The sequence below is a fragment of the Acromyrmex echinatior genome, chromosome 9 (assembly GCF_024713525.1).
Source record: "Acromyrmex echinatior isolate Ae372 chromosome 9, ASM2471352v2, whole genome shotgun sequence".
NCBI classification, from domain to species: domain Eukaryota; kingdom Metazoa; phylum Arthropoda; class Insecta; order Hymenoptera; family Formicidae; genus Acromyrmex; species Acromyrmex echinatior.
In genome coordinates this window covers 4250633-4273777 of record NC_141860.1, presented here as the reverse complement: position 1 = coordinate 4273777, position 23145 = coordinate 4250633, and the positions used below count along the sequence as shown (strand labels likewise).

General features: G+C 34.3%; 1 protein-coding gene across 4 annotated transcripts in view; it reads left to right on the top strand.

Annotated features, from left to right (window-relative positions):
* The window catches only part of bsk (mitogen-activated protein kinase dJNK), a 167388-nt gene that overhangs the window by 42330 nt on the left and 101913 nt on the right, over positions 1-23145 (top strand). For 2 of the 4 annotated variants that reach the window (XM_087409457.1, XM_087409456.1), the window contains exon 1: positions 559-3257. The exons of the other annotated variants lie outside the window; for them this stretch is intronic. The gene's annotated coding sequence lies outside the window, so the exon portion shown is untranslated. Of the gene's footprint in view, positions 1-558; positions 3258-23145 lie in introns of those variants that run through there. 4 annotated transcript variants of the gene reach the window in all.

Below are 23145 nucleotides of genomic sequence, written 5' to 3'. Positions count from 1 at the left end.
TTATTAAAAAGATAAAATTGAGAGAAGGAAACTACGTGTTATTATAACATAATTTAGTAATTACTCACATTTTACTTATCCGTTTTTTTATTAAAAGAATGTAAATCAAATTTTATATAAATTTCTTCTTTTTATTTGAAAAAGTTTGTATTTCGTTATATTTATACTTCTCAACTTATTTCTAAATTATTCCTAAGTTTTTTTTTAAGTATTGCTCCTTTCTCCTTTTGTGAAGGATTGATGATTTATATTTCTATACAATAAGAAGATCAGATAAAATCTTGTACTTAGATTATTCAATATATTGAGTATTATGTTTTATAAATATATTTTAGATATTTTATTTAAAAAATTGATACAAAGTAAAAAATATTTTAATTACAAAAAATTTAACAATGAAAACTCATTGAATTGAATAATATTGTCATTAATTTTTAAAATTTGTTAATTTCCGATATTATATTAGGTGTTGGAATTAATTCGTAGCGTTTTTAATGAAAGAATGTTATTTATTTCACATGAGCATTAAAAAATACATTAATGAAAGTACTTCCCATCACTTGTAAAACGCTACGAATTAATTCCAACACCTAATAAGTATATGATAATCAGAATTATCTTCAAATTTAAAGTCTATTGTACAAGTGAGATCTGACACTCTTTTATTATTATACCTAACATGGAACAAGTGTTCTGTCGCAAGGGAAACCATGCGCTATTTTCTCGTAGTTTTCCAGCAAATTCGATAAGGTGCGCCGTTGAAAGGTTCGAAAGTCAATTTTTATTTTTTGTTGAGGCATACGCAAATATGTATAAAATATTTATGAGATCAACTGAATATATACATGCAGCGCGTACGTGTGCGTGTGTCGGTGAGATAAATAAATAAAAGCGTCGACATGCATCGCGTCATATTACGCACGTTGGCGTGATATTTTTATTCAGTCTGTAATTCGGCAGGAATGCGATCGCCGTGAATCGTTGCGGTACGTGATAACGCGACGCACGTTTATTTTTAAATGTATTCTGTTGTCATTTGTCATTGTCGTATCATCGACAAGGAATAATGAGGCCAGTGTCGAACAACGAGAGCATTGGGTATTTATTCGTTATCGATTTCTTATCGTGCTTAGGATAACATGTACCGAGTTTGCTGAGCTTAAATAAATAGAGGAGAAGAATGGGAAAAGAATATTCGTTATATAATATTCGAACAACTCGAAATGTAACGGAACATTTTTCTTAAATAAATGTGTAATTTATAAAATTTATTTTATACGTTTTCTTTTAACGAAAGATTAATTGAGAGAAGCTAAACAGTAGATGAAGATGGTCTTTGCACGTCATATTTTGTTGAGCTAAATTTACGATAATAAAAAGAGAATTTTTGCTAAATTAGATGAGGACATTGGGATTTTTTCTCATCGAGCGACTGTTTATATTTATCTTAATAATATAATTTCTAATAACAATGGTATCCTATTCATATACAATAATGCATATAACAGTAGAATTATTATAATAAATCGTTAGAATTGTAATAAGTAAATATATGAAGTAGTATGCATAGTCTCGTTTGTAATTATTATAATATTAAAATTATTGCAAATAAACTAAACTGTGAAAATCATTTCATATGTCACAATATAATTCTAACACAATATAATTTATTATTATAATTTCATTGTTACATGCATATATACAATATGGCAAACAATTATCTAGAAAGTATCTCGTGTAACGAGATTATACGAAAGAAAGAAAGAAAGAAAGAAAGAAACGCGCGTAATCCAGGCCTAAGTCGACACGGAAGTGGAAATCATAGAAAACAGAGTTAACGTGCTCCGAAGGATATCGCGGCTGGTTCCTGAGGTTGCTTTTCTCGTCGAAGGGACAGCTGGTGGTGGTGGTGGTGGTGATGGTGGTGGTGATGGTAGTGATGGTGGTGGCGACGATGGCGGTGGTGGTGGCTATCGCTCGCGTAGGAGTGGCAAGAGGAAGGAGAACCAACCGGTCTCGCTCGCGCACGCGTCAGCCTCCGATGCTCCGACTACCCCGATTAGTTCAGTCTTGCGCGGTCCTTCACGTGTGGTGTGTCGCTCTCTCCCGTTCATATCGGTGTCAGATCTTGCGTCAATTTCCCGCCCGCCCGCGCCTCTCACCCCTTCGTCCAGCTGCCAATTTTCCGCCCGGCGACCGTGCATTCGTTCTCCGTTCCTGGCTAAGCGGAGGGAGCGTTTTTCTCGCGTATCGCGGTCGCGCGAATCACGTGCGTGAATGTGTATGTGCCACACGCGGTGTTAGAAAGTGAAGCGAGCGAATCGCGTGCTCCATGGACCACGTGGCACAGCTGGTGCGTGCCACGAGAATTTCCCGCGCGTTTTTCGGCTTTGACAGCTTTAGATCTATCTTGTTTTTACAGTTGAATTAGTGTACATACTTTTTGTACTTAAAGTGTATATATGTTCGATATCTGCCAAAAGCGAGAAGAAAAGTGCAGTTTAGTGCAGCAATTAAAAAAAAAAAAAACAAACAAATCTTTTGCAACGTTTTGCTCCGACATCTCGATACGAAACGGTACATGTGGTTTGTAATTGCACATAAATTTTATACACAGTGTTTTTACGTTGGACGACGTAGGACTTGAGTTTTGTCACGGAATATCTAAAAAGATTTTGTGTGTCAGTTAGTAACGTGTCGCGTAAAGTTACACACATAATTCCACGATTATTTAAGAATATTCAATGAAATCTGAACGTCGCGAATTCGCGTAGAAAATCGTACGGTGCTAAATAGTCGTGTATTAAATTCGCTTGAAGTGCGTACTGCGTTAAATTGATCGCGCAGTTATTGTACCCGGTGAAGATAAGATTCGCGGAACGCGCGCCGCGTGAGTGATAAAATCAGTGAGTGTGTATTGAAGCAAATAAAAAATACGCAGTGCGAAGGAATTTCTCTCTTTCTCGAGAGAGAAAAGAACACGGTTCTCTCTGCGTGAACAGATTCACATCATTCGTGTTCTCCGTGTTTCCTCACGCGTCTCTCCCTCCCGTGAATCTCTCTCTCTGTGTCCTTCTCTTTCTCTCTGTTTCTCCTTTGGCCGCGAGGCCCGACGAGTGCAAGTCTTCTACTACTGCGCGACGGACCACGGTTGCCGTTCGTTTCGTACCTGCTTGCCTCGCTCGCTCGTTCTGCAACCCCTGCCGACTCGTGCCGCCACCCCCGCGAGAGGCCGTAACGGGATCGATATTTACGAGGTAAGATGGCTCGTCGCTTTTCCCTACACGACTTTCGACCACGCCGGTACTGAGAGTCATGTTCAGATGGTGTGCTCTCTAACGAGGGACATAATGTAAGACCGAAATCAGATTTATACGTATTGAAGATTGAGATTGAAGATTGAAATTTGACCAGTGAGGACAAAGGAATTTCAGCTCCTATTGTTTTGATTGGAAAATTTCAATTTTTTGATCTTCAATTTCAGTCTTCAATGAGTAGGGGAGACTGGGGTCAATTGAATATAGGAGTAGAATAATCGAGACTATATTAAAAACAAAACACGTGAGACATGCGTAAAAGTGTTTTGAACACGCAGCAGCGACTACCGCTAAGTCTGCTGTAACATCTTGTTGCGAACACATCTATGATAGAAGTTATGCCACAATTTTAAAAAATCGTACACCTAAGTAAATATTTTTATTTTTTAAGTTTTTGTTTTACAATCGTATATGTCTGAGATATTTGATTTCTACTTAGATAATAAGTGTAGTTCTTACTTAATAAAGTCCGATAGTTGAATCAGATGGAATGCATTAGAAAAATGCATTTTTTTTCATATTAGTTATTAATTTCCCCTTATTATTAAAATATTATTAAGTAGTCAAATGTATGTAGTAACTGGTATAGAATTCATTTTATTTTTTCGATAAGTCTCTTAATTTCGTTTGTAAAAATTCGAAACTGAAAAATGAGTCTATTAATCCCGATCTCCCCTACTCTGATTCCGGCCTTAACACAGTGATCATTATTTCATTTTTGTTTAACGTTGGCAAAACGACAAGGATGTAATGATTTACTGTGTTACACCGTGTCGTCTGTGTAACACAGTAAATCATTACATCTTTGTTCGCTTGCTGGAAAGCACACTTAGACCGGTATTCATAGTCAATTCTTATTTCAAGATTGTCTTAAGTAATGTCTTAAGACGCTAATGCTTTCTGATAGGTTCGTGACACCTCAAGACAGAACTTAAGACGGTCTTGAATATAAGAACTGATTATGAATACTAGTCTATGAATCACTTTTATTCTTCTCATTGATCTCTTAACGCGGCGATGTTCTTCGTGCACAATTATCCTGATAGTTATAGAGCATGCACCATCTCCATTATCTCAGTTCGTGCTTCCTTTTCTTCGATTAGCATTTTGATATACTGAAAAGAAGTGCAAAATCTCAAAATGAATTCCTCTTCTCCTGGAAATATCGTTCTAGAGATTTACTCAATGTAATGACTGTTTTCGCGCGAGATTACGATTATGTAATTTTCGATGAATTACATAAGTAAGCATTTTGCGTAGTTTGGAATTCCATGTGAATATGAATTGAATCACGTCATCTTTGTTGTTTGCGATTACGATTATGGTGAATTCGTGGGGAAACTGGGACAAATATTTGTAATACTTTTTCGCTCGTGTTCAGAATGCAACGTAACGCGAAGCATCCAAGCTTTTCATCACAATTTTTTGTATATATTTTTTTATAAATAACAAAGTTTGTTTTATGTCCTATGTATTTGTAAATTTTGTGGAATTTTTCTATTTTTTTTTTTAGTAACGACGTAAAGCACGATTCTTGACATTTTTATTTAATTCTATTTCCCAGCGTGAAGACCTAACAGTGAAAACAAGTCTGCCGCATAAACGATGTTAAACGCCTCGAAGCTCGCATAACAATCCTCTGCGTATTTTTTCTAATAATAGACATTCACAATAATCGATCGCAGTGACCGGAATTCGTCGGTTTGCTTCAACCACTTTCAGTCTTAAAATAACAAGTTTTTTTATTATCTATATGTGGCACAAAAATGCCTTTTTATCACTGAAGATTGCAAAAGATACAAATACTTTATATCTGTAATTTTCAAATACACACATATTATTTTTAAAAAAATCTGTTAAAAAAATTTATTCGAAAATCGTATACAGATGCAAATAAAGTAATAACCGACTGCTTTTAAAAAACATATAATGCATAAATTTAATCATTACGAACATTTGAAATCAACACAAATAACATGTATGCGCAATAAATAATTTTACATGTAAAATTGCGCTTAATCAGCAAATATGCAAAAATAAAATTTTATTTTATTTTTGCTGACTTCTCGATATTTTAATTGTAGGGAATGTCAACATCGTCAATTAATATTCGTTACTGAAAATAAAAACTATAATTTTCTCTCTTTCGCTTGTCTCTCCATTATTTTATAAATTAAGATTTAACGGTTTACGGTCGTCGGCGTGTCGAAAAATGGCACGTGCAAAAAGTTATTTAGTTACAAAGTAAAAATGTGGATGCATAAATAAAAGGTGTTACGTAATTTCGCGTTCGCGAGCGAGGCCGGCTCTCGAGAGAGCATGCTCGCGCGGTAAATATACCTACTAATGCAAAAGCGTACCGATGCGAACGAGACCGATGGTAACCGTGCTCTTTTGGCAGCGGTTTACGCGGAGTTTACGTATTTAATCGTAAAGACGCATAAACAATTCTGGAATCTGACCAGAAACCGCCGGCCGCGTGCCGAGCCAATAAATCCGTCTTGCGAATTCACGATAATGGAAGCGCGAATCGCGAGATGAAATTGTTCACTTTACCGGTGAAAGGGGTATTTCATGATGAATATTCAAGTAGATATCTATAGATATATATATAAATATATGCAATATTGCGGCATTAGTAATCCCTAGTATCATTGCAGCTAGTTTATTATTAAATTAAAGAATTAAATGCAAGGTTGGACGAATAATAAATTATTTACATTTTTTTAACATAAATTATTACATTTTCTAAGATACTTATTAGCAATATTATTAAATTACTTGTCAATTTAATGTAATATTATTATTCTAGTTCTATTCATGATTGTGTTTTAAGACTGCAAATTATTTCGGTGGTTTACAGATTTGAATATGTATACAAATTTATACAGAAATATTTAAGCACTAAGAATAGGATCCGTTTTGACCGAATAGGATTATTTCTGTTAATTAATATTTAGATTTTATTTTTCAACTGTATATGTAGCATTGATTTTCCGAAGAAGTAATTTATTCTCGTCGGTTTAATTTTTAATTATAATTGTTCAACTCTATACATGTATCATGGAACTTGAAAAATTGAAATCTAAATTAAGATTTCGGAAAAAGAAACTAAATTGTAATAATATGATTAATTTTTTGCGGATATTTTTTATACAGATTCTATTAATTATTTTTAATTTGGAGTTTTTTAAATTAAAGAGAAAGTTTCTGATAGGAAATAGATATTATTTTTGATTATGAGTTTGTCAATTAAATATGATTTAAATATCTAGAGACTCGAGACGGATTCGGAACGACCAATTATTGTAAATGGCACTTCTATCAAGTATATATGGATAGCGTAATTTGACTTTCCACGCTACTCTCATTTGATATTTAATGGACGCGTTATTAGTAATTCTCAGGTCAGTAACGAACAGTTATTTCACAGTGTAATATGGGTAATTACTGACCAGTGAGTGTACCAGCTTAGGTCGTTAGTCGCATTCCTGACATTCCAATGCTACATGTGCAATGTATGACAATATAACACACATGTCTCTTGGCGAGAAACGCCGACAGTTATATCTATCTAGATCCGTTGAAATGTAACTCGCTGATGATCCGCTTAATCTCCATCTTGTTTAAATTCTACCTGTTGTTTCCAAATTTCAGACATTTGCGGCGAAAATCCAGTGCGAAGCAAGATTTGTGTTTATAATTGATTTTTGAGCAACAATTGGATATCTCTCTTCACAGAAAGAATGATTTTGTTATAAAGTACCTAAAAATTTAGATAGATACAGATCTAAAAATAATTGTATTGTGGACTGTAATTATGTAGGAAACTGAAGAATGATGGACAACGCTGAAAAAAATTGTGATATTCTAACAATCAGTTCGAGCATCCTATGTAATTATTTTGATAATCGAATAAAATTTATTTTTTTTGATATATATTTAGCAAATAAAAATCTCCCAAAATAAAAATCTTTGTTTGAGGAAGGAACGGAATTATGAATGTAGCTCTAACTTCAGAATTGGTTTTGCTTTCATACGAAAGTAATCACTTGTTTTCAGTTAGGTTAGTTTTGAGAGAAAATGTACAACTTTCGAAACATCTCTATGCATACGCAAAAAAGATCGTTAATGTGTTTACTTTGAAAGCAGATCCAAACGGGCTCTCCCTTTCTTTATTCCACTTGCGTAACATAGGAAGCTCTCATGGATTCGTTCGCGAACTGAAGAGTGCGCTGTGGAAACGAAAACTACTTCTAAAGCAGCAATCCTCAAACATCCCTCGAGCGTTTTTGACTGGATATTTTTACCGCAAATTACTGAAGTTTAAATTAAATATTTCAAACCACCACACAAATTTGGCAATCTATTTGATCCAAAATGTAATTTATTTTCTTCCTAATATTTTATTTTAAAATGTTTTCCTCTGATTTTATTGGAAAATTCTTCGAAATATTTTTGCCAGTTAATTTCATTTATGTACGTATTTAATTAAAATTTATTGTATTTATAATTCTTCATTTTTCGGTCTATTTGAAATTAATGCGTTTTTTTTTCTTGCATATTGACTTCTCTTTGTGTACACCCTAAAAGTTTGTCAACGCTGCGTCAGCCCTTCCGACGAAATATCAAGTAATCGAAATGTCAGTGGCTTTTGGCGCCATTGGGGATGGCCGAGGGTGTCCGAGAATAGTCAGGGTTCGCCTGTCCGGGGTTTTTTGATCGAAGAGGGTAAACATGCGTTAAAATATCAATAAAGAACGCCATCCTGTCAAATTTATTAAACTGCTGAGCCTGCCATTAGAAATGAAGAAGATTTATGGAGTAATTATAAATATTAATTTAATCGCTAATTTGTCATTGTAGTCCCGAATTTGTTTCTTCTGTATATTATAATAGGAAATTATTATTAGCTGAGAGAATACCTATTTGTTTTTACGCTAGTATTTATATAAAGTGAGGGGGTTATTTAGGGGGTTGTAAAAAAAGAAATAAAAAATATATTAAAGTTAATTGCTTAGATTCTGCTAATAAATATTATAAATATTTGATAAATATGGACAATCTCCGTTACGATTATTATAACTATAATAGAATAAGAAACTAAATGATTTGAAATAAAAAATTAACAATTATATCTTAGTATTGAAATGTTTCTTAAATTAATTGTTCTTGAAATATTATAGTTTTGAATTGCTTGTGAAATAAGTTTGCGAAAAAAAATATTTTTGAAAATAATTTCGTTCACTGTATATTAAAAAATTATATATTAAAAACGAGAAATAAATTTCTCAACGAGTTCCATTATTCTCATATCTTGCTTATCTTGCTAGAAAAATTATACTTATTAATTGTTAGTCGCCTGCTTTGCATCTACTGTATTCGCAGTTGTTGTTTCCCTTCTTATGTCCGTAGCAATTATGAATGCCTTCATGAAATTTCACGTGTACCGTACAATCTTCTGAGCAAAGGCGAGCACTTTCTTCGTGGCAGCCGAACAATTTCGCAACTGCCTAACCGCCACGTTTTGCGAGAGTGCTTATTCTCGGCCACCACTTGAGGTGGTATTTCTCGCGCTCGTCCGCCGTTAGATCTGTCCGCAGTTAATAATGGCACGACTGTTTGATTTAACGGCGTCATTAGGGACCGTGCCTCTCTCTCTTGCTCTACCTCTTTCTCTCTCTTTCCTTTTTCTTTCTGTATCGCTGCTTTTTTTCAGTGGGCCTTAAGGACCGCGACGCCATCGTCCACGGCTATTAGCTTTCGTCGCTCTCCTCGAGTAATTGGCCATATTAAATTTAATAATCCGCCGACCGCTAGGCAAACCTAACTGCTTCCTATTTTGCGCTCTGGTAATCGGTTAGGCGGGCGTTCCAAGTAAGCGAGAATAATTCACACGAGCGTGAAGTCTCCCCGTCTCTCGAGTGAAGACGAGAAGCGAGAAATCAGGGAGGATTAGGAAGCGAATTTTGGAGAACTTCAAAAGGTAACATCCGTTTTTAGAGACGTCCATCTCTGTAGGCTTTGTATACCTTAATGTAAATAATGTAAATGAATACACCCAGAGAAAAGGTTGCTTCGATTTAAAGAAATTTCGATTAAAAAAGTTTCTTTGATTTAAAAAAAATAATGTTTAAATAAAGAAATTTTTTCATTTAACCGAAATTTTATTAAATCGACGCAACCTTTTCTTTGGATGTAGTACTATATTTGTTATATGTGAATTTTTATGCGCACATATATGTAATTTCAGTTAAATGTGTATGTAAGAGTGTTTGGAGTTGATGAACAAGATGGGACGAAAGTGATATGTAGAAATATGATATTTTATACATTATCTTATAAAAAATATACGCGCGTTTTTGAGAATAATTCTTATGCCAAATTTCAGGATTATTTTTTCAAGAATAAACTGTGACCTGTTTTACATTATGTGGAGCGATTCATTCGCTGCATATGAATTTTTTAACCGTAATTTCTAAAAATTCATGTGTGACATGAGATTGCAAAGTCTATCAAATATGAAATTTTACAGTCAGAAAGATGTAATATTAACGGAGTATTATTTCATAAAAACTAAATTGGTTTGCGAATAATACTCATACAGGATTACAGGATTACAGGATTTTATGTCTCCAAAAAGTTTGCGTCACGCGATATAAATGAATGTTGCATTGAATTTACACGAAAAGAGCGGTTTTGCTAAAGTAAGTATCTAAAAATTTAGTGAAGTACAGATTTGAAAATATTTTTATTGGATCATCAAAATAATTTATACGTAGGAATCTCACGCATAATACTGCAAAAAGTTTTGACATTTTAACAACCAATTTGAGCGCCCTATACATATAATTATTTTCAAATTATTTCTATCCAGTCAAATTTTTGGATATTCAGCAAAATTATCTTTTCCTTATATTTTCAGATCTGTAACTAAATTTTTAAATACTTCAGTAAAATCTTCTTTCCATGTGCACACAAATATACATATGTGAAATAAAAAAAAATATACAAATATACAAATATACAAATATACACGACTTCAATAGTAATGTCAATGTCGCGTGCGATACAATATAGATAACATCCGTTTTAGAGACGTCCATGTCTGTATGGATGCTTTGTATACCGCGTTTTGTGTGCAAAAAGATGATCAGTTTCAGGAATCTGAGATCGAATCTATCGGAAATCCGTGGATACTATAAGCAGCGTTTGCAGCAACGAGGATATTCGCGATTCATATCGGGGGCGTAATCGGTCGTCGCATCTGACATTGATTAATGCGACGGCGCGTTCATACGGAATTGTTAAATCGCGCACATCGCGTCCCGCAATAGCTCGCGCCTAATTGCGCGTGATTTCGTTGCTGCGGGCGCGAACACGCGGTTAGTCAGTCACGTAACACGCATGAGAATGATATGCGCACCGGATGTATAATACAATCAACACGTTTGCCTTCGTCCCGCCGAATATTACTCTGTGTCACTTTAAGTTTCACGAAAGATCCCAAGGCTCGGTTCACTCGGTCGTATCCCGACGTTGATTAATGCCGATAGTTTACTTAATCTGCTATCTTTATAGCTGTTATTAAAATTGACAAAGTGTGGCCGAAAAATCTTTTTCTTATAATTATAGCAGACGTGAAGGAAGTATTCAAGATAACGGAAACTGTATGGATTTATCACACTTCAAAATACATCATGAAAAAGTTTAACACAACATGAAGCTATGCGATTTATCTTCATGTCTTGATGTATCGTTAAGTGCCAACGTTTTCATGAACATTGCAGTTTACTTCAGCAAGGAGAGAAGCAATTTGATACTGATGATTTGATGAATACTGATGATACTCATGTTCTGCTGAAGTGAACTGTTACGAAACGTTGGCATTTAACGATGTATCAATATACGGAGATAACGTAGCTTCTTTGAAAACAATACCCGTGAAGCTTCTGAAAAGTATTCAAGTCTTAAAAACAATTTAAACAATCTTTTTTTTTTGAAGAAGTGGTGTTACATTGAAATTTCTTTGATGGTATTATTTAAGTTTTTCTTTTTGACTATTAATACCATTTTTGATTGATAGTTTTAAGTCTTTTAAAAAGTATGGATAATTTAAGCAATTTAAAGAAGTATCGCCACACAAATAATGTTAATTTAAAAATTGTTAAACACGACGAATAAAATGACACAAGATGTTCACACCGATGGCTGCACACATCGTAAATACACCGACGAGATAGATTTACATTAGCGGCTGGGAATTTCCGGATTGGAATTATGAACGCACTCGTCGAGACGTATCGATCGACTGTTAATTTAGATTCGAGAGCCGCGAGATGAAAATTTTAATTCGAGCGTGGTGTAACCGATTAAAACACCGATTCACGTCGCGTCTTTTGTGGAGGGGATTCGTTCTCGCGGATTTGATTTCGCGATCGATCGAGCGGCACTACGTGCGTATTTGTTCGTGTTACGCTGATTAGAGTACCGAGAAACGACGGTTAATTAATTTCCTCTTCTAGAGATAACGCCTTGCGTATCAGACCATTGCAACGTCTCGGTCCGTTTGCTTAATTAAACGACGGCTGTCGAGGGTAAAAATAAGATTGTTTTGGCTACGGTAAGTGTTTTATCTCTCACGCCTTGTATTTTCCAACGCAAACGTTGTCGATTTTCTGTAATCGTAGCTTTTATTTTGATGGCTCCAATGAGTACTTCCATTTCACGTAAAATTCACGTAGAAAATATTATTTTCTTTAACGAAGTTGCATTTGATTTTCTCTTAATATGAAGATATAAATTTTCTTCTTAGATTAAGAAAGTTCGGCGCGTGTGCGCTCTCGAAATTATTGATCGCATCATTAAAATTCATCTGTTGATGCATTAATCCACGCACTTACATCTTACATATATTACAAAGATTATTAATGTTGTAATATGTTGTATGGTACGTTAATGTTGTAATATAACATAATATCCCTAAGGCATATATCTTAAGTTTCCGACATAATTCGCTGGCAAACGTGGGGTAATCTAAATTAATCTTAGGTTATGTGCTTTACAGATCTACTGTTTACTGTTTACTGTTTATACCGCAACATAATTCAGAACGGTAACTAAATCGTACATCAGTCGCGCAACAGACGCCAAATCTGAATTAATCCGAGCGTTTCGTCTCAGTCAACATCTCTAAAATCGGCACGTGCGACGAGAAAATTATGCGCGTGTTGGAGGGAGGATTGTTGCGTCCATCCCCTTGCGCACAAGGGAGTTAATAATATCGGCGTGGCACTACCCTTGCGCGACATTAGTTTCGCGACGGAAGCGGATTACGTGAGCCTTTCTCTCTCTCTCTCTCTCTCTCTCTCTTTCGTCGGCGGCCAACGTTCGAGCTGCGTATCTCCTCTCCTCGGACAGACGGAGGGCGAGGCTGCGTTTAATTTGAGATTAATTCTCGAGATCGCGCAACGTGCTTTATAAAGAGAGCGATTTTCTAGTGTGAAACAGAGGTTAACGAGGTAATTTAATGAGGCTTAACGGCGCCATTATGCGAAAGTTGTGAGTTAGGTGATTGTTCAGTTTGTGCATGGAAAGAACGGTTTTACTGAAGTATTTAAACATTGTTAACTAGCTACGGATAGATCTGAAAATAATTTTGATTAATCATCGAAATAATTATGTACGTTTAAGCTGTTTACTAAAATGTCGAAATATTTTGCGGATTAATTTAATAATTAATTAAATACTAATTACAGAATTTGTGTAATTGAAGTATTAATTTAGGTATATGATTGCAATAATGTCTAAAATCCTAAATATGAAATGACTGTATAAACTTAATTTTAATATTTTTTCCAGTAGTTCATTAGTATAAAAAGAACGAGTTGTAATTATAAGTAGGGTAACTTCGGCAAATACGCAGCGCTGAGATTTACGTCGTAGAAGTCAGAAAAAAATAGAAAGAATGGGGATAATTTTCTCGCAATTACTTTATTACATGCCTTTATGTTATATTAGTATTGTGTTTTGATTTCAGTTTCTTACTGTTAATGTTAATAAAATTATTGTTGAATCGATATTTGTCACTATGTTGAGTAGCGCCATAAATTATAATCAACATAAAATGATTACTGTAGGATGTGCAAAAGACTTAGTGGTTATTTCGTGATACATGAGTATAGAGAAATACTAAAGCATGTTGTATAATAAAATACAAATATTTTGCTCTTGTATTCTTTGTTTTTCTCTGTTTAGTTTGTGAAATGAAATATGTACCTCATGTCACTTGTAATACATGTGGGAAGATTGTAATTATTATTTATCACTTCATATACATATTTATCATTCCTATTCCTTAATAACATTTCATAAACGCATTTTATAAGTTATTATGTCATTTTACGACTTATTTATATGCATTTGTAAATTTTTTATGAGCCGTGTATCCCCCCCTCCCCCTATGAGTAACCATATATCCCACCTCTACGGCAAAAATACAAGGATTTAAAAAAGTTCATTTTTTAATACATAAAATATAAATATTTCGGATTTCCAAGATTTATAATAATAGACAGTACAAAGTTCTTACCGATATAGTTCGTTTACTTTAAACATAATAAATAATATTTAATAAATTAAGTTTTTTATATTTCAAGAAAAACGTGTACTTTAAAATAATTTTATAGAATATTTAAACTTACATTTTTCTGTATCAATGATGATTTATTATTTTTCGTCTGTTACTTTTTCGAAGGAAGCCGGAATATATAATCTTACGCATAATTCTCTTTATATTTATACAAAATCAAACATAAATATCTTCATATATATCTTCTGAAAATTAGTTAATATATCGCAGGGGTCCTGGGTAATTTGGGTGGTCAGGACCCCCGGAGTCATAAAGGCACGGTTGAACAGTCTGGTTCTCGGCGTGGGATCACGTGCAACGGGAACATAAACGACCCGGGGGCCGGTCTCGCACCGTTGCCCCATATTATTACATTAATTTTCCCCATTCTCCGCAAACACTCGGCAGATCGGCATTAAGATATCTCCGTAGCCGGGCATACTCGCGCTCGGGATGTGTACTCTGTGCTGGCCTGTGTTGCATAGCTATTAGTACCGGCCTAGCTTGATGTGCACTAAATCGGCAAGCTTTTACGATCTCATGCTCTGTACGACTGAATAGTACGATGAATGTATTTCCGTATTTTTTTTCTATCGTATTTTCTCCTGTATTTGCTCTGTGCGGATTTGCTCTGAGAGGATTAAACTGCGTTTTAGTGCGGAGTGCGTGATGAATATTTCTTCGTACGCGGGAAATGTAAATTTTCATATTCATGACATTTCTGCCGTAGACGTGTTCATTTTTGTTTTGTATTTATAGTTTCGCGGATATAAAGGTTTATTCTTGCATCGAATTACGCAGCCGACTTTTCTACACGCTATCAAATAATTGACTTCAGCTACAATGTTTTTAAAAGATCTGATTGATCAGGGTCTCATGATGAATAATCTAAATAGTAACTTTTAAATGTTTGAAATATTTAATATTGAAATATTTTTATAATATAGAATGTAGCTTCTATTACGCATTTGCTACTTATATATACACACAAACTTTAATCGTACAAAAATTCGAGATAAATTTCTTATATGAATGAATATTCGTCATGGCGTCGCCCGATATGGTCGAGTTATGTGTACCGGGTGTTCCGTTTAATTGACTCCGAATTTCACGCCTGAAAATGCGATATTTGTGGAATTCGAGCAATGTCTAGCGTGGGCCTTTATCGATCTGCCCTCGCAAGCCCGTAACGCGCCGATTTGCGCGCCCGGGAAAAAGCGAGAAACGCTGTCTTTCTCTCTTCCTCTCCATGTCCCTTTCTCTCGAAAGCCAAGGGAAAAGGGCTATCCCCGCGAAATTCGTAGGAGGGTCGTTTGATTTATGACGGAAGTTCTTCGTCGCCGCTCTCCTCTGCCGAATTTCGTGAAGCTGCTGCTCGCCCTTTTCTCAATCCCTTCTCGCTCGCACATTCGCGTGTTCCTTTTTCTTTGTGTATTGACGAAATTTAAGTCCTGCCTCTTTTTTTCACCCTTAACCCTTCGTTCGATCATGCTCTTTTGGGGTGAGAAATTGCGGGCGGTCCCGCGTTTTGACATCGGCGGTCGACCGGCCTGATCGATTTCCTTCGACCGCGCCTTTCGATTCTGAAAATTGCCCCTCTTATGATCGAATACGCTAATAACGGCGATGTGTTTGCCGATGAAACATGAAGCGTCATATTGTTAATCACAGGCACCGTACCAATCCGTTACATCCTTCTGGAAAATATGGGGATGATTGAAGAGGGGAAATTAAATGTAATCTAATTAATCTGAGTTGTGATGTAGAATATTTCAATTTTACGTTTGCAATATTGTGTTATTCTTTTTTGAATGACTGAATTAGAAAAAGTGTTTTAATTTTTGTAAAAGGAATTATTATTGTTTATTGAGACATTTATTAAATTAATTCACAAAAGAGAGATTTTTTTATCTTATATGTAATTATTTTCTATTACTGATGATACTATCGTTTAATTTTATTTAATATGTGCAGATTTTACATTAAATTAAAAATAAAATTTTAACTTGACCAAGGAATACATTAATTTTATGATCGTGAATTTTATGATTACCAATTTAAAATTTCCTGAAAACAATATTGAATGTTGTATTTTGCTGAATATAAATAACAACTTTTAAGCAAATTATATTTTAGTGTCTCTATTGAATAATTCGTCTGTTATATAATGCTTGACCGCGTACGTGTGTTATACTAGCAATAATATAATCACATTGAAGATTGTATACGCTTTGATTTGCGTGGAACTGTTGTTTTGAAGCTTTCATTGTTAACAAGAATATTTTTCTTTGTTTCAGGTATGTATCTCGTCACATTCTACAAATGTTTGCGATTCGACTTTAACTGCATTTATTGGATTAAATTACAAAGAGGTAATTAATTTTTACTCTTTATATCGTAAGAATATAATCTTTGCTACAAATCTTTTTTAATATCTTTCTAATAAAGATTCTTATCGGAATCACGAGATTTTTTTTTATTTTTTTTACAAAAGTAACATGCGCTCTTTAATCAATCGTGGTGATTGAACTCTCGAGAGTTTGAATTACTACGTTAAAAAAAGTTCAACAAACAGTATCAATTTTAATTAAATTTCTTTGATTAGTTTGATCTTTCTTCGATGGAAATATAAAGCAGTTTATAACTCTTGCTACAATAGTTGAGAGAGAAGACGATTTTCCATGAATTTTATACTTAACGAGAATTATCGTTTAGATAGCTAACTAAAACGACTATTTTTATGAATTTTTATTCAAAAACTATGCAGAGATGTTTTGTTTTAAACTTTTTATACATATAATTTATATTTTATCTGTAATTTTGATAATTTTTTTTACAATTAAAAATTATGAAAATTATAGTAGTTATTAAAATGTTTGTGCGAGTTTCACAGCTTCCATAAAATTTGGACACTCATTGTAAAAAGTTTAAAATAAATTGTCTGTACAGTTTTAGAAAAAAAGAATTGATAAGAGTAATTTTTTTTAGCTCGCTGCCTGAAACGAAAATTCCTGTTTAAAGCTACATATATGGCAGAATATATATCATGATTGATATGACATATAATTTTTAAATATCCTAAATACAATGTAATTTTTATATCCATTTCTCCTTTAATCAACACCATCGATTTTCGTGATGCGAACTGAGTGAGTCGAGTCCTCTATTTTCGCCTCTTTCGTTCGAGTTCGCGCTTCCCGCAGAAATTGGTTCATGTCGATTTGGAATAGCTCGTGGAGTCTCTGCGCATCGTATACTTTCTTATTGATTCGATCGACGTTGCGTCCCCGTACGAAAATAAATTCGTGCTAAATCGTCGTCGTCGGTATCGAGCTGTGCCGCGGCATCGCTTATTTCCGTCGCAAAATCGATTGGCCAGTTGCTATTACCACGCGGACTTTTTACACGAAAATCGCAGAGCACGTGTCGTGTTGAGAGGTCGGAATGGAACTCGTCGTTTCGATGAGAGAGACGTTCCATTACGGCTAAATCGCAACGACGAGACTTCGACAGCTGTCACTTTATCGTTGGGCATGCGATATCCTATTTCGGATGTCGACCTGTAATTGACTACGAAAAATTTCCACGTATTTTCACACCATGTCGAAGCTCCCTCCATGGAAGGAAACTTCAGTGAGACGTGTAACTTTGAGGGTTCTCGGTGAATTTGTGTGATTTATGCGCGATCGAAGAGTTCCTCTGAGGTGTGTTTCTTGAAAAAAACCCCTGGGAAGGATCGAGTGATATTGGTAGGAAGTATTTGAAGCGAATATCGAGTAGAAATGATATTTCTTCTGTGAAACAGCAAATGATATTCCTCGTAGAACAGTATAAGTAAACCTTTGCAATTTATACATAAATTATTTCAGTTTTTTTCTATATATATTAATTCTTTATTAATATTTGTATATATCTTGATAATAAATATTTCTTTTATTTGACGTTTGATAGATCAAAGTATCGATATGCTATTGAATTTTTAATTTCCGCACTGAGTGCTTCCGAACATTGCATATATAATTCAAAAACGCATGTGTGTGTGTGCGCTGTTTTTTATTTCAAATATAAGAAATTAATTGTCCTCCATTACACGGGAATTAAGCAGGTTCTCGACCGAATGTCGGGCGAAATGTGGTCGCCGTTCATCCCCTCCCATCGGACGCTGGTTGTATTTTCGCTTGCTCGCTCACCCTATCCCTTCGGCAATATGCAACGCACCATAATTCTCTTTATGGCCGAGAAATAATTGCGCCCGCGTTTCATTATATAACCGCGAGCTTTATTTCCGCAACGCGTGTTACCCTTTTACGATTGTTTATATAACCGTGTCGATAGCTTTTTCTCATATATTAAATGTTCTGGTTAACATAAGTCGAGGAAAGTATAAATTGAGAAAAAAAAACATAGTGTAAAAAAATATCTGATTTTGAGAAGACGTTTTTATCTTTTTTTATTTAGAAATAAATACACGGGGAAAACAATTTTGCTGATCTATAATTTAGTGAATGAATGAATGAATGAATGAATGAATGAAATTTAAAAATGATATTGTTAAACCATTAAAATAATTGTGGACGCTCACATTAATAGTTAGAATGTCTTTTTGCAATATATATCGTACATGTATTTTCTATACAATTATTTTAATAGCCGGAGAGAATTTTTTCTTAGAGTTTGAAAATGAACTCTGAAAATATATAGTTGTGGGACAATATCGTATTTCGAAGAATTTTAATGTAAATTTCTCTCATTTATTAATAAAGTATAAAATAAGTTTGATTAATTTTACTGAAGTGCATGGTAAAAATCTTTAAAATATTGTGTTGTACCACCATATTTTCAGGGTAAATTTTAAAAGAAAATTTTCTCCGTGTAGTTCAACAAAATTATTTTTAGATTTGTATTTGGCTAAATGTTTACATATCTAGCAAAATTGTTTTTCCATGTATATTTTTATATATTAGGTGTTGGAATTAATTCGTAGCGTTTTTAATGAAAGAATGTTATTTATTTCACATGAGCATTAAAAAATACATTAATGAAAGTACTTCCCATCACTTGTAAAACGCTACGAATTAATTCCAACACCTAATATGTATAACATTTTTAATCTAACAAACTATTTTTTGTTAGAGTATCTTAAGAATATTTATAGACAAGTGCAACACACACACACACACACACACACACACATCATCGATGCAGTAATGTATATTACATAAGATAATAAATTACTATCTTTTATTATATATATTCGCCTTAATTTCTTTAGAATAAGTTTCGCATAGAATTATAGAGACAAAGTTTCCTCGAGAGCCATAGATTAATTCCCACAGATGGTAAATGAAACTGTTCTAAATATCGACAGCGAGAGAGCACTCCACTTTTATTGGGGTTTAATTAACGCCTGAGCTGGCTCGGAGAGGGTTGGAAATCTGGGCGAGTTTATCTCAGCGAATCTAAATTTCGGGACGAGTACTATCGACCCTTTTCTGCAGAACATTTCGAGATTCACATGAGCCTGGGCACCATTGCCGCTCCTCGTTATTTTTATACTTATGCAGATTTCGAGATTTGTCGGAGGCCATGATTTGCAATGCAAAGCCTCGGCGTAGTCGAGGGATATTGTTTGTCTGCGAACTCGTATTTAATTAAGAAAAGTCCGACGAATTTATTAGTATCTCGTAAAGACGATTTCGAATTTACATTAAAGACTTGCCGAGATATTTAATGCACTGTTATTAATCTAATTAATATTCTATGATTAATTACTAATTTTTGTCGTTGGGTGGTTATTTCTGTAAGAAATTAAATATTTAAAAACATTGTATTTTTGTAAGGAACGATGGATACAAATGTATATGTGCGTGTTTGTGTGAGATCAGTTTGAAAAATGATTAGTACTTACATGGAAAGAATCATTTTGGACCTAAGTGAAGTTGGCTCCAACTTTTATACGCGTGTCAGGGACACTTTATGTACCTACGTGAGTTGCAGCTATTGCGGTGATGATTATACATTGCATATTGCACACGTTCGTTTACGTGCGTCACGTTTCTCTCTGCAGAGATACGGAATAACCTGTTTAACGTTTCTACATTTATGTTCCTATATTTTATGAAATGTGGTAAGAGACGGAAAGCTTTTCATGGTTTTTCACGAGATATGGATATACGAATAAATAACGAGATTAACACATTTCGAAAGAAAATTTAGTAGTATGTTACAAAAGAGAAATGATTTATACATCCCATTTCGTGGAAAATATAACGGTCGTATATTCAAAACGTTTCGATATATCAAAAAATGCTTTTGGGTCTCAATATTTCATGTAAAAATTCGAAAATATATATACAGTGTATATCTTGCGTATTGCATTCGCACAAACAGTCGAACAATCGATTGAGCTATCCGTCAAAGAAATTAAATGCAATAAAAGGCATCATAAAAATTGCGTCTATTTCTTTCGCGAGCAGTCTGGGCAGTTTTTCTCCTTTCCAATTTTAGGATTAGAATATTATTACAACATAGTTTATAATCGCATTTAGCGGTTGTGCAGCACCAGAGAGGTAAGAATAAAAATCGATTACTTTTGTGAAACGAAGTTGCCAGAAAGTGCACCGTTGCGCCGGCCATCGCGATGGAAACTCCCGAGCAATTTTCGCTCGGCCTCACAACTCGACGTTGTGGCAATTAATACCGCTACCAGACTGGAAACTACGGCCACGCGAGACAACGCGAGACGTGCGCCCGACGTTTCGGGAGAGGGCCCATTAGTATGCGCCGGTCGTTTCGGTTCGGTAACCGCACTAGTACGGGGCTTCAAATCCCGGGATTACGCGCGTGCGTTCGTTGCCTGCGCTAGCTATACACTAGCTGTACAAGGCGTTCGATAAAATAGGCGTTCGATGCACGTGGCGAATATTCCCTGGTGATTCCTGAAATAATATTCGTTGAACGAAAATATTGCGGGAACCTGAGATCTATTAAAGAAGGGGGTACCTTGAAGTTGCTTTAGACATGCAAATATTAGGTCATTTAAAAAGTATCCGCGGTTTTTTGTTCAATTTTTGAATGAAAAAACCGCGGATACTTTTTAAATGACTCAATAGATAACAAAATCTCGTTATTCTTAAATGAATTTTAATTTTAATCAAATCTGGAGAGTTAGTTTTGAAGATATTTAGTGTCAAAACTTAAGCAATTTCAGGAAGATATGATGTTTAATAAAATTTTTATTAAGAGATTAATTAAAAAAAAACAATTGTTTAAACTTTTTCTTACATATTAAATATCTTTTTGTTCGTAAAATATATTTGTTAGCGAGCATTGTATAACATAGTCGGGAATAGAAGAGCCAACATAGCAATCGTTGCAAAATTTATTTGTTCGAAATACACACGAACTTTTTGGCAGTTTCATTGACATATGTATGCGACAAGTTGCATGTGAAATTTGCATTTTACTTCGAATGCGGCGAATATATTTGTGAATACAGTTACTGGAATTTTAACGAGATCTGTCGATAAAATTATTTTGACGATTATTTGATTTATTTCAGACTTGATTAGACATTTCTGCAAAGTGCAAGTGCAGCTGATTTATGATAATGAATTAAATTGGATAATAAATCGGTATCATAAGAATGAAAAACTGTTAAATAATGTCAATTTTACGTATGACTTTTGCAATCTTTCAGAATTTTGATATTTAATTTTAATTATTTTAATACACACACATATATATATAAATTTTAAAAGGAGTTTTTTATTATTGCACAATACATTCGTTTTTCGAAGAGGCTGGGTTTAAAAGTATATGAAAAAGTATTGGTAAGTTTAACTCTCAGTTTAAGTTCTTGGAATATTTTGGACTTATTTCTTTTTTGATGATGAAAGACTAGCGTGAAATCGCAGAATCTTTTATTTCTCGCCTCACGAAATAATCCCGGTATAATTCAGCACACCGGGACAACGATAGATGTGTCGCGCGACTCAACTTAATTACCACGCGAAACGGTTAACGGTGGCAATTAAACGAAGCAATTAAAAGTTTTTCCACGCTCGAGTTGTCGAGGCTGCGGTTATGAACCCTTTCCCTTGTCTTCCTGACAGGCAGCAGAGTGCACTTCCAATCGATATATTTTATTCGATGTGCATCCCGTACCAATTTTATTATCGCTTTTCCTCTGTTGAAATCGCCGTTCTGATTTTTCGATCGTTATGATTATCTGTTATCGTTGATTCGTCATCGTGAAGCAACAAGGATGCTTCCATTGTTAAGCTGAATAGGTTATGCGGGCGTCAGCTTTTTAGGCTATAAAATTTTAAAATCTTTTCCGCTAAAAGAATTGGTTTTTCGAAAATACATTATCCTTTACTTTATTAAAAGGATGCATTTTTATGATTTAAAAAAAATTAATACATCTTAATTTAAAAAACATTAATTTAAAAAGAACGGTTTTACTGAAGTATCTAAAAATTTAGGCATACAATCTGAAAATAATTTTGTTGAATTGTAAAAATAGTTATGTAGAACGCTTAAGTGTTGATAACAGTGCTGAAAAAAGTTTTAACATTCCAGCAACCTGTTTAAGCGTTCTACATAATTATTTTGATGGTCCAAACTAAATTATATCGTGATCCGTATTTAGCTTTTTTAAATTTTTAGATACTTTAACAAAACCGTTCTTTCGTACATTTTTTTTCATCATGTGAGGCACTTTAAAGTACATATATAAAGATTACAAAATATTATACAAAAATGTAAATAATTAAGTAAATAATTAGTAAATAGTAAGAGGAAAACTTATACAATTTTCGTTGATGATGAAGGAATTGACGAATAATAAAAACAACATGATAAAATTAAGAAAACTTATAACGTTTTTTTTATATTTATTAAAGATGAGAGATAAGTTAGATAAGATAAGAGGATAGAGATATTTCTATACTTTCCAAAACGGTACCGATCTTTATTTCCGAGATCTCTCGCAGGAATTTTCCCCGCAGTTTTCCGCGTCATATTGCGCCATTCTCCCCGCAAGTGTCTCTAAATTCTTATTAAAGACATGGATTTAAAAATGCATTTGTCGTCGTTGGCAAAGTTTTATCTGCCTGTGAGAGTAACATCCCCCAATATTTAGGTCAAGCGAGACATTTTTCCGACGTTTACGCTAACCTTCCACACCTTGAAATT